Genomic DNA, 12500 nt, shown 5'->3' with positions numbered 1-12500 from the left:
ATAATTTTTAGGTCACCCATCCAAATACTAACCCCGCCGGATACAAATTGACTTCAATGAACTTTTGTAAAATACAAAGCTGTCAGACGCTCAGAGTGCACGCTTAAACTTGTGGTAAAAGAAGTTGTGAGGGAACTTGGAAATGATCAACATTTCAGCGTAGAAGCCAATGTTATTTTCTTCAATCTTTCTGGGTTTGGTACTTTGCGAGTAACCACATGTCTTCTCAGGGGGCTATTTACCTAAGACTTTAACCACGGCACTACAATGATAGACAATACCAAAACAATATCATGCACTGTTAGAGCTACATATTACACAAGGACAACTTGAATCTCCTGGAAGACAACACACAGCTCAGTTGACATTATGAAATAAATCGCTGAGTTACTTCACTACCACAAGTAAGCAATGCGTGTCAATTTTTTCTAAAGAGGACAGGAATTTCTTCTTTCTGAAAAATGATTAATTAATAGGCCGGTAGCCAGGTTTTTTATCCTCAGAAAAGGATTTGTTTCGTCATACGAACGTGTGAGGACCTGTGAGCCAAAGGGCCTCTGCTGGTATGACTTCTGGGTGACCCCTTAAATGGTCTTAATGACCCGCCCAACTTGAAAAAACTTGCCTGGAACGCTGCACGTACTACAGGCAACCCAGTGTACCCTCAAGGAGGGTCTAGTTTAAACTACATATTATTGCTGCGTTAAGATTGTCAGTCCATTTGCTGAATGTGAAAACGCAACTATACTTAATAAAAACGAACTACAAAGAAAGAAAGGCAAATGATGATACGCATTTTTTGAAGATGCGTCTTAAAATATATGCATAATTAAGCAGGGTCAACTTTGTCTCGGTCACGCAATTCTAATATAGATGCTCGGTAAAGTTGTCTCGGGAGGAGGGCTGTCTCCGGTAACCGAGACCATATAAACAGGCCCTTATATTCCGAAGAGAAGTAGAACTGTTACTTATCAACGCTCTTTTTTTCATACGCGCATGCCGCACATGGAATGTTCTGCACGGTCGCTGAGATAAGCACAAGTTACATCTCCCTAGCCTTATTTAAGCGTTCACTACTTCAATATTATAATAAGGCCCTAGATCTGTACGACGTGGACGACATCAGAACCTGGAAATTAATCCGTCCCAGGTGCAACATAGCGAGGACTCTCCTTTGCCGCCGCCGTGCTGCTTCTAGCAATTTGAACTCTTGTTTCGCTTCCTTTTCATTTATTTTCATTTTTCGTCTATATATGAGTAGCTTTCGTTGTTATTTTTCATTAACGAGGGATCCACTGTAATTGGCTAGGCTGTAGTGGTCTCCCTGCCTTAGAATCCTATGTTCATAAGTATTGTATTCAAATTAGGTGAAGCTAAATAAATAAATAAATCTTTCGTACAATATAACAAGGGCTCAAAATATGCATCTAATATCCTAAATTTAAAAGTCTCTCAATATTAAATGAAGGCTTCTGGAAGATCATTCATTCATTCCAAAGGCAGACTGCTCGAGTTACGAATGATCGCTGGCCGGCCGCCCAGTAGCAGATCTAAAGTAAGGTATGTCTAGCTTATATCTATTTCCAGTAATACGAGTTTGCACTCTCTCGCACCCAGGGTATTTATCGGTTTGTCATGTCGAGTACACGCTGTTTTTCGTGAAAGTGACAATTTTTCGCAGTGAATACAGGGGTAGGGAAATGCCTAAAAAATAGCTTGCATGTATAAAGGAAGCTCCCGGTAACATAAATTACTCTGTTCCAGTCTCACAGATATGTTGTTGACTGTCACAAGGGGGGAGGGGTCACGGGCACCCGAGGACACCTTCCTGGCTACTCCCCTGCGAGTGTTTACGTCACCCCTTTTCTTAAACTTTGCTAAGATACGTAATCATTACGGCAAAAATTTGCGTGTACGGACCTTATTTTTAAAACCATTTGGTAGTTAGGTCATTTTGATCAGCTTGTTTCATTTGAAACCGAAGATCTATTTGAGATTCTCGGTAATTGGCAAAGTTTTGTATTTCTTTACATTACTGCTATTTACACATGATTCAGTCATAGTTACGTAAACGAGACACGAGGTTCGATATTCTCACAGCAGAAAAAAACGTTTTTTTTAAATCAAGCAAATGAGAACCTGTTTCTGACCAAGAGTATTTTAATTTTTAGCTGATAAAAAAGTTAGTGTGAACCTTTAGAGTCTCACTTTGAAATAATTAGGGTTTTATTTGAGGCTTATTTTGTCTGCTTAGCGCGAAGGCAATATTAGGAATTTGTGTGGCACAAACAACAAGATTTTGATATTGGCATTGTGCTAATCTAAATTTGGGTTACATGCCAAATTTGGCGCTATTCCATTATCCTATCGTCAACCAGGAGATACCAGTAACAGTTGTGCCTCGAGATATTTAGAATTAAGTTAGATCGATAACATCTCCTCTCCCAAACGCCCAAATTCTAAGTTGTCCACAGTTCCTAAAGTGGGTTAAGGTTTCAAACAGTGGAAGTGATTATTCGAACTTCAGTTCGTTTGGTATCCGCATTATTCTAGGTCGTCAGGCTTAGCTATCTTATCCTCAGCTTCAAGTGTACCACTGTACTTAGATATTACCGATTTACTACTCGGATATTTTGTTCTTTTAAAAGAGATATTTAAAGCCCGTAAGCATTTCTCAAGAAGACCTCAACCCCTATCTCAGCCTAGCTGGTGCAAAGAGTGTTACATGGGTTTTTAAAGGACACATCTTGTGCCAGTACGCAATAAAATACGAATTCTATGGAGAAAAGAAATATGGTTTTTTTTTTCAACTTACTTCTGTAAATATTCTCAAACAAATTGTCCGTCGCTGCAAATTTGACAACTGGATCAAGCTTAACATTGGGGATCTTGATAGAGTTTACAGCAAACCTGAATACCCTTTCATCCAACCCTGTGTTGTTTTCTGAAAAAATGGCGCCTACAAAAAAGTGCATTCTATCAATTTGATGTAAGGAAACCCAGAAGAAAATTAGAAATTCTTCACTTCACTCAGAAGACATTAAAAATAACAGTTACCTATTTTCACAATCTTCTGCCCCTGCACGGAAAACAAGATGTGAAGTTGAATACAACAAATGATTCTGTGAACAGAGCACATAGTGGTAAATTGAGTTTGTTGTCGGTTTTCCGAACAAAGTCTGAACTAAAACATCTGCAACGTTGATTGAAAGATTAGCAATCATGTGATTCGCTCCTTTAATATTTTGGTTCATTTAAATTTACATGAGAGACATTTTGGCAATAGCAGTAAGCTAAGAACCCACCAGCAAACAGAAGCACTATTTAAGTGGACAACTGAACTTTACGGGGGACATTTTTCACACGCAAATTTTTTCTTTTAACTTTTCAGATGATAGCCACACACGACTAGGGCATGGACGACTGATTTTATCACAGAGTGCAGCTGGCGAGAAGCAAATCTGCGTCCGAGGTCATTTTTTTTTTATAAGATACTAAGCAGTGGCAAAAGGCAAAAGGAAACGAGGAAAAAAATCTATCTAATTCAGAGAAGCAAGTGACTTCTAAAAATTTCTGGATGATTGTTAAAAGCTGCGGTCTCAGTTAGACTTTAATTAAATAAACGTCCCTCAGTGTGTACTTCACTGATTTTAATATAAATTGCGGATGATTTAAATTTTAAATTTGCTACTTTTTCGATAAATTTGATTTAATTTCCGTTTTAAATAGAATTTCCTTGTCTGTAAAGTAGGAAATGCAATGTTTATGGACTGATGCACTATCCAGAGAATTTTTAAAGGCCTTTTCAAGAAAATTCACTATTAAAATTACGTATTAAGCCTGAAATACTTTTTAACTGGGACATGCAGAAATACAGATCATTGCATTTTTTTATAATGGCCTTTATCAAGCCTTTAAATAAAGAATGGAAGATCGCATATTTTAGCGGCAATTTTTTAGGTTCAAACTCTTCCAGATGCTTTCTGAGTAATTAATGCATGAATTGGCTAATAAACAATAGGGTTTGGTAAGAACCAATCAAATCTTTTGTTTTGAAAGCGAACGCGAGCCCTGGATGGCGCAATAGGCCTTTTTTCGATGTATTAAAATCCAGCTTGAAAGAGAGGTTTACAGGCCAAAGACAAAGGAAAGTGTATGATGTGCAAATGTTTTCCACGTTCATTCCAACGTGTTTCTATTGTTTTTATCCTAATTGCCTCAATATCAAGCTGAATGATCAAAAATAAGACACAAACAGCAGTGATAAACATATTGAACTTGTTCATTTTGATTATGACTTGACGTTTCGTATGTGCTCTACATACATTTTCAAAAGTAACCGTTGAAATTTAAAACAGCTATTTATATGTAACAAAGCGGATGAGGGGACTGTAACCTAGATTAAGCAAATACTTAACAGTAAAATATATAATAATAATAAAAACATTTTTATAAAAACATATTTTTGATCAAACGGCGATGGCCCAAGAACAAAAGTATTTACGATCAAGCTGAATATTTGACATTTCGAAAATGGCCTATTTAAAGCGCAATTTTTCCCTGATTGCGTGGTACGCGTGCGCGTGTTTCTTCCACTTAACCATCTTGAATTTTTTCATGTATATTATGAATTACTTAATAGTCGAGAGTGAGGTCGTTACAGCAAAATCTCAAACTGACCCTTGCCGTATTGACCGAGTGATAGCGAGGTCAATACAGATAGGCCGAGGTTTGAGATTTTGCTGTAAGGACCGAACGGTCATTATTATATGGCGAACAGAACGGTTCTAAAGAAGTAAAAACTAAGTTGCATAATCCATAATCGGCCCTTGGGGCGTTACGGGAGATAGACAATTTTTTTGCAAGGGCCAGCTGAACAAAGTGGAAGCGCCGGATCTTGGGAGATCTAACCAGCAAATAATTTGAAGATTTAAATATATATATATTATATATATTTTTTTATTACCACCACATTACCACCCCTTATTTTTCAGACGTTCTAACAACCTCGGCGACGTACTTATCAAATCCACATTACCTACCAACCCACAAACGCAGCCTCTTAAAGGATCATACAAATGCGGCACGCCATAACACCAAACCCGATTTAAAACTCGGTTTGCCCATCATGTCACGCATGTGCACAACTATTGATGGCAACTGCATTGACTGTAACTCCAACTGGACGCTCCGTGAGCATAAACTGGGTTGCCTGTAGTACACGTTACACAAAAACAGACAGTGATTAAACAAATCTTTTTCTGACGTTAAAAACTATGGTTCCCTATTAATCATTTGCCAGAAAGAACACGCCTACAATTTTCTGTCATCTTTATGAGGAAACGGCTCGCTTTAAATTTCAACCCACGTATGCGTAAAATTTGTTGAAGCAAACAACATATTTGCTATTGAAGGCAAAAAAACCCTCCTATTTCAATTGCGTGCGTGCAAACAAGAAACACAATTTCGTGTCACAAACCATATGCAATTAAATAAATTTCTCACAGTTTAGGATCAAACCCGTTTTCTGAAGAACCTCTACCGTGAAGAATCAAATGTAAATGTGCTTTTAGTTGACCGCTCCCTACAAGGGCTTTGCAGGATCAACCGGCTCGACGGGATCGGATCGAATGCATGTGAAGGTGCCCACGGCTGCCGCCATACGATCCATGTGTGATCTCGGAGCAGACCCAGCCATATGTAATTGACTGGAGGTCGATTTTGAGGTGGGGGAAAACCGGAGTACCCGGAGAAAACCCTCGGAGCCAGATTGAGATCGACGGAAAACTCACCCCACATGCGACCCAGGGTTGAACCTGGGTCTCAGAGGTGGGAGGCCTGGTTGATGATCACTAAGCCATCCTGACTCCCCAACAAGCTTTCTTTTAAATAATTCTTCACTGTCAAATTTCCACTAATTTCTTTTTGCCTGAAGACTGTGCAGAGTTAAGTACAAAATAAATGTAAACAGCCAGACAACTGAGATGCGACTTCAGTAAACACAGATGCATTCAAGGCGTTGGTTTCAGTGTTGTACATAACATCAGCATTAGTAAAATGCTCGCCGGTAATTCGACGGTCGATCCAAAGACGCAATTGTTGTCGAAGTCCATTATTCGTCGCTTTGAAGAGTCCAGATGTTTATTCTTCACCGCCTGTCTTGTTTATCCAATTGACGTTCCATTCTTGAGCTCCATAAACGCTGGTTTTCACTAGCGACGGAGACGCAGTCAGAGTCGTAATTAGAAGCGCAGAGCGCTATGATCTAGTGAAAATCAAACTGTCGGAGTCGGAAGCAGAATACCGATTCGGCTTATGACTGTACGGCTTACGATCCAGTGAAAAGTGCATTGTTGGAGTCGAAAGCAGAGGCGGAAGAATAAACCAATCACAATACTCGATTCCAAGCGTTGTGATTAGTTGGTTCTTCCGCATCTGCTTCCGACTCCGACAATCTAGTTTTCACTGGATCATAAGCGATGGAGTCATAAGCGGAGTCGGAAGAAAGTGGGAACGTTCTGATTCTTCTGACTCCGATTTCGTCGAGCTTGTGACTCCGCTTACGATTCCTATCTTTGATTTTCGCTAGGTCATAAGCGCTCTTACGACTCCGATTACGACTGCGACTCCGAAACTTTGAAACTTTTGGCCCAGGGTCTGGACATAACGGAGACGGAGAAATTAATTCGGAATGCCATAGCCTGCAAATCGTTAGATGAGAGAGTACGTCAACGCTGCCTCGAGAAGAGCAAACACCTTAGCCTTGATTCAGCCATTGATATAGGCCGAATGTTCGAAGTAACCAAGGATGGCATGCAAGTTATGGCCGGAGAAGACCCTAGCGTAGCGGTCAATACAGTAACATCAAAACCTGGCCCACCCAAAAGGCGAATAAATCAAAAGAAATACAAACAGCCACCAGAGACAGGTGACCAGCAGGAAAAATTTGGAAAGTTTGGTTATCGTGCCCACAAGCCAAAACCGAAATGACGTCTAGCCAAGAATGAACCCTGAAACAAATGTAACAAACTAGGGCACTTCGCCCAAGTGTGCAGATGTCAAAAGAACCGAGTTAACTCACTCAATGAGGAGGTCTACCCCAGTGATGATGAGGAAGACGCCAATGTACACCTACTACATATAGCTAGCCTAGAGATGAACGGTGTTACTAACAAATTACACTGCTGCAATGAAGATGAATGGTGGGAGATTTTGGAAGTGGGTAACAGTACCCTAAGATGTCAGCAGGACACTGGCGCGCATGCTAATGTCATTACCATCTCCCAACTTCAACAAGTAGCATCAAATACCCAGATCAAGAAAACCAAGCAGATCCTAGTGTCATTTAGTCAGCACCGAATGACACCAAGAGGTTATACCACCTTCCCTGTAAGATTCAAGGACCGAGAGTCATGGGTGAAGTTCTGTCATTGACAGCAAGCGAAACCCCATACTCTCGGGCAAGTCCTGTCAAGCCCTTAACCTGGTGCAGCGAGTACGCCAGCTAGACATAGACCTCAAGGAGCTCGTAGACCGACACCCTGATCTAGAGAATGCATCAGGAGCCATGCCTGTAACATACTTCATTAAAATTGACCCAACTGCTAAGCCAGTAGTGCAGAATCTCTACGTAATTTTAAGTCCCTTTTACATAGTTATTATAATAGCGAGTAAGACACGGCATTCATGGAAAACAGGCTTTTTGCTTTGCATATACTTAATTGAATAATTTTAATACTGTAATTTAGTTGAATCAATGTAACTTAGGTTTTTTATTTTTTATGCCTGATGAATTTTTTTAAAACCGTGTATAAATAAAGATTGATTGATTGATTGATTGATTGATTGGCCTCCGCAGACAACCAGCTGTACTCCTTCCCAAGATCGTGGATAAACTAAAAGAAATGGAAATGGAAGGATACCTAGCCAAAGTGATGCAACCAACAGATTGGGTGAACTCCATGGTTGTCTCAATCCGAGGAGAAAAGATCAGGATTTGCCTAGACCCGGCGGACCTGAACAAGGCAGTCAAACGCGAACACCACCCGATACCTACAGTAGAAGCAATTGTAGCCAAGATACCTGATGCTACAGTCTTTACAGTCCTTGATGCCAAGGGCGGGTATCTTCAAATGAAGCCAGACTATGAGTCCAGCCCTCTGACAACAATGAACACTCCGATTGGAAGGTACAGATGGTTAAAACTCCCTTTTGGTATTAAATCAGCCCCTGAAATGTACCAAAGAGCCATGGATGAAATGCTAGAAGGAATAGACCATCCATACGCGATGATGGATGACATACTCGTTGCGGGGCGTGACATCTCATACCACGATTAAGTCCTAGAGAAAGTACTCTACCTTGCCAAGAGTTACAACCTGATGCTTACCTTTTTACAAAGTTAGAGTTCGAAAACAACAGGTGCCGTGCGTGGGTCACATCATTTCCCCGGAAGGGCTAAAACCAGACCCCGAAAAAGTACGAGCCAAGCTGAAGCATTCAAAGATCTATGTTGCACAGCGCCGGTACTGGCATATTACGATGTTAAGAAAGAAATAACCATACATTGTGACGCTAGCAAAAATGCAGTCGGTGCAGTCCTGTTGCAAGAAGGAAGACCAGTAGCTTACGCGTCTCGCAAACTTCGCAAATCGGAGCTCAACTGGGCGCCCATAGAGAAAGAAATGTTAGCGATTGTGTTCAGTGCACACAGGTTTAGAGAATACATATCCTGGGGAAAGCCACACTGGTACAAACTAACCATCAGCCGCTTGAAACATTACTGCGCAAACCTATGTCAGTGGCACCGTTGTACTTGCAAGCGATGATCCTCAAAGTGAGTGGGTTTGACCTCAAAGTTGAGTACCTTCCATGGTAGAAAGAATTTCAGTCTCCGAAGCAAAGTATGCTGAACTCCAGCAAAACACAGCCAATGAACTTCACGGACTCTACACCATGATCCAAGTGGGGTGGCCAGAAACAAAACAACAAGTCCCACACAGTATCCGGCAGTATTGGGACACACGTGATGAACCAGCAGTTCTAGATGGTGTCATTTACCGCGGCATGAGGATCGTAATACCCCCATCCATGAGGCCGGCAATGCTCGCAGTCATACATGGAACACACCTCGGAATTGTAAAGTGTAAGCAAAGAGCAAGAGAAGCGCTTTACTGGCCTGGAATGAGTGCTCAGATTGAAGAAAAAGTCAAGGATTGTACTATCTGCCATGACTATGCTCCGGTGCAACAGAAAGAGCCACTGATACCAAGTCCCATCGCTGAACTTCCGTGGGCAATGGCGGCATCAGATATATTCACCTCTGAGAGCGAGCAGTTCCAAGTCCTTGTTGACTACTATTCCAAGTACATTGAGGTCACTAAATTGAAAGACTTAACGTCTCAGGAAAGGATCCAAGCTTTAGAAGAGCATTTTGGGCGGCACGGAATCTCAGCGAGGCTCATAACAGACTGCGATGTCCAGTATACAAGCAAGGAGTTCACAGACTTTGCTAAAAGCTATAACTTTGAACATGTCCTGGTCAGCCCCAAGCACCCCCAAGCAAACGGGGAAGCAGAAGCTGCAGTCAAAACAGTGAAGTCCCTGTGGAGGAAAAACGAGAACAAGAACAAAGCGCTTGTAGACTACAGAGCCACCCCCATCCCGGGAATTGGCTTGTCTCCATCTCAGCTCTGCATGGGCCGCAGGCTGAGGACCACCTTACCAATGGCAACTGGTCTACTGAAACCTGAGACATATAACACCCAAGAAATAAAGAGAAGCTTTCAGATAGCCAAGGACAAGCAGAAGTACCATTATGACCGTCACGGTACCAGAGAATTGCCTCAGCTCAAACCGGGTGACCATGTGAGAGTGAAGCCGGAAAATGGGTCAAAGGACTGGAAATAGGCAACCGTAGTACAAAGTCATGCTTCTCCACGGTCGTATGTGGTAGATACAGGCAGCCGTAGAATCAGACGTAACAGGGTGGCCTTGAAAGCCGATCGTCCAGAATCACATGCGGGTTATCAGCTGCCCCATGCTAGCTCACTCCAGCAGCCAGAACCAGAACAGGAATCAGACACCCCAGACACCGATACAGCACCACAGCCCCCTTCTAGAGAAATGCTGATGCGAAATTCAGTACAAGTTTTTGGGAACGGTCAAGATCCTACAATCACTGAAGGGAGCACAAAGAAAGATCCAGTAGCTGTCCCAGAGAGATCTGAAGTCAGAGGTTCAGCCCCATATGAAACGAGCAGCGGCAGACAAGTCAGAAAGCCAGTCAAACTAGATTTATAGCAAGCCAAGAGACTACTCATGACATTGAGAGCAATAGGCTTTATTGTCTTTAAAAATCGTCATGACTTTGTTGTTGTTAAAATAAAAAAAATAAAAAAAAGGAGGGGGGTGTTATATACCGCTGTACTTATTGTATCGCACCTACAGTTATTGTTTGTTGTGGTTGTAGTCTTAACCAATCATAATAAATCACGTTGGTTGACTTGTGATCCAACATGGCGTGCATGTGGTGAATACATAACAGCTTCCTTAGTGCGTGCAATAACCGTTTGCTCAGTGCAACTGCAAGACATGCATGACATGCAGGAAAACGTCCTCCAGAGCAATTTGCAGTTAATCTTTTTTGCAGACAATTTAAAGAAGAAACGAGTGTGTTTTGTTATCCTTAAACTGAATTTATTACCAAAGCTTAAAAAACTAAAAGACTTCAACATGGGACAGGACATTACAAAATAATTAAACGTGTGAACGTGTGAGCCAAAGGGCCACTGGTGGCACGACATCTGGGTGACCCCTCAAATGGTCTTAATGACACCTTACTTGAAAAAATTAAGTGGAACGCTGCAGTTTAATACAACCCAACACAGCGCCCTCTGTTTTTGTGCAACAAGTACCACAGGCAACCCAGTGTAGGCTCATGGAGCGTCTAGCTTAATATACTCTGCCCACCGGATAAAGTCTGCACATTTCTACTACCCCCTGAAACCTACCAAAGATATGCGCAGGAGACTGAAGGCACAAAGATACTACTTAGCAGGGAAGTGACGTTTCTGACGTTTCGGTCAAAGACCTTCTTCAGTTACTACAACTTTGAATAAAAACGAACCTTAAATGAGATTCAAGTGCTAGTGATTATGTAATGACAAGTGACAACTATCAAATAAGGTACAATATTACAAAAAAGAACAAAAAGTGGTACTAATTAATTATCGGTTTTCTCATGACGTCACGACGGCCATGTCGGAGCCCTTAAACAAAGAAACGGCGGCCATGTTGGAGGCCCGACCAAATCCTCCGGAAATTTAACTCTATTATTATGCAAAAGTCTTCTTTTGTTTTCGATGAAAAACTAGGCTGATAATCACGTGAGTGAAAACCAACAATAGACGACAAAGAAGCAAAATCAACGAGGCGAAAAATAATGAATAAACCGAAAAAAAGACGCTACGAAACAGTAAACAGAGCTAATAAACAACAAAATTCCTGGAGGGGGCCCTTAAACAATATTCATCATAATAAGTTTCCCAGGTATGGCCTCTCAGTCCACCAACTTTTTGGAGTGCCTGCATCCTGACATCAGTTCATTTCTCTTGTTGAGTGTTGACATTTCCGGTTTACATAGGATGAAATACTTCTCCCATAGGCACAAGTTGCACTTTTTGGACACACAACGAGATGATTATTTGGGGTGTACGGGGTCAGGGTTTCCCACATATACTCTCTCTCTCTCTCTCTCTCTCTCTCTCTCTCTCTCTCTCTCTCTCTCTCTCTCTCTCTCTCTCTCTCTCTCTCTCTCCCTTTCTCTCTCTATATATATACATTAGTTAAAGAAAAAGACATTCATCCTCTCAGCCGTACAACCAGTCTTGCATTATTATTTCGTTTTTAATGCACAACTATTTCACCTGGTTCATTGGCAGCATGGACAGCTGTATACAAATTTGCTCTTCACCGCCAAAAAATGTTGACTTTGAATTGTTCACTAATTGGTCTGTATTCGTTAAAGTAGTGGTTTCCCCTTTCCACATGGGAAGAAATACTGTCAATTCATTGATAATAATCAATTGCTGCTTTAAGAAAGAATGTTTCAACGAAGCAACGAATAGTTGCAACGAAATGACAAAACACCAAGTGGAAATTCAACCAGAGACGACTTTCGTCACCTGGATGAAACATGTTTTTGGCATCTTTTCCCCAGAAATTTGAATTTCGCTAAGATTCCGCGAAACTTCTATGAATTCCGCACGTTTATGTTAAATAAAATTTGCTTGTAGTCTAGTTTGAGTTCGCATAATATCAAAAACGGGTTTACTTTTTGCTAATGGGCGAAACCATTGATGGTTATTTTCTCAATTCCTTGCCCAAAATGAGTTTTGGTCACGTTTCAAGAGATATAAGTTTGTGCGCGCTTCAATAATTGCTTGGATTCGTTATCAAAAACACAGTGGCTTATTGCTGTTTGCCTTTGGTTATAAAAA

General features: G+C 41.2%; 2 long non-coding RNA genes across 2 annotated transcripts in view; one reads left to right on the top strand and one right to left on the bottom strand.

Moving 5' to 3' along the window:
- Window positions 1-3200, bottom strand: part of LOC137980733 (uncharacterized) — a 10203-nt gene extending 7003 nt beyond the window's left edge. Inside the window, exons 1-2 of the long non-coding RNA XR_011118541.1 lie at window positions 3058-3200; window positions 2816-2959 (exon numbers count right to left, since the gene is read on the bottom strand). This is a non-coding gene — a long non-coding RNA (uncharacterized lncRNA). The remainder of the gene's footprint in view (window positions 1-2815; window positions 2960-3057) is intronic.
- On the top strand, window positions 1452-3632 carry LOC137980739 (uncharacterized). The gene is made up of 2 exons (XR_011118542.1): window positions 1452-1560; window positions 3392-3632. It is a non-coding gene; the product is annotated as an uncharacterized lncRNA (long non-coding RNA).
- The last annotated feature ends 8868 nt before the right edge of the window (window positions 3633-12500 follow it).

The sequence above is a fragment of the Montipora foliosa genome, chromosome 1 (genome assembly GCF_036669935.1).
Source record: "Montipora foliosa isolate CH-2021 chromosome 1, ASM3666993v2, whole genome shotgun sequence".
NCBI classification, from domain to species: domain Eukaryota; kingdom Metazoa; phylum Cnidaria; class Anthozoa; order Scleractinia; family Acroporidae; genus Montipora; species Montipora foliosa.
Note: the sequence above shows the minus strand (reverse complement) of the source record. Positions and strands in the feature narration are given on the sequence as shown.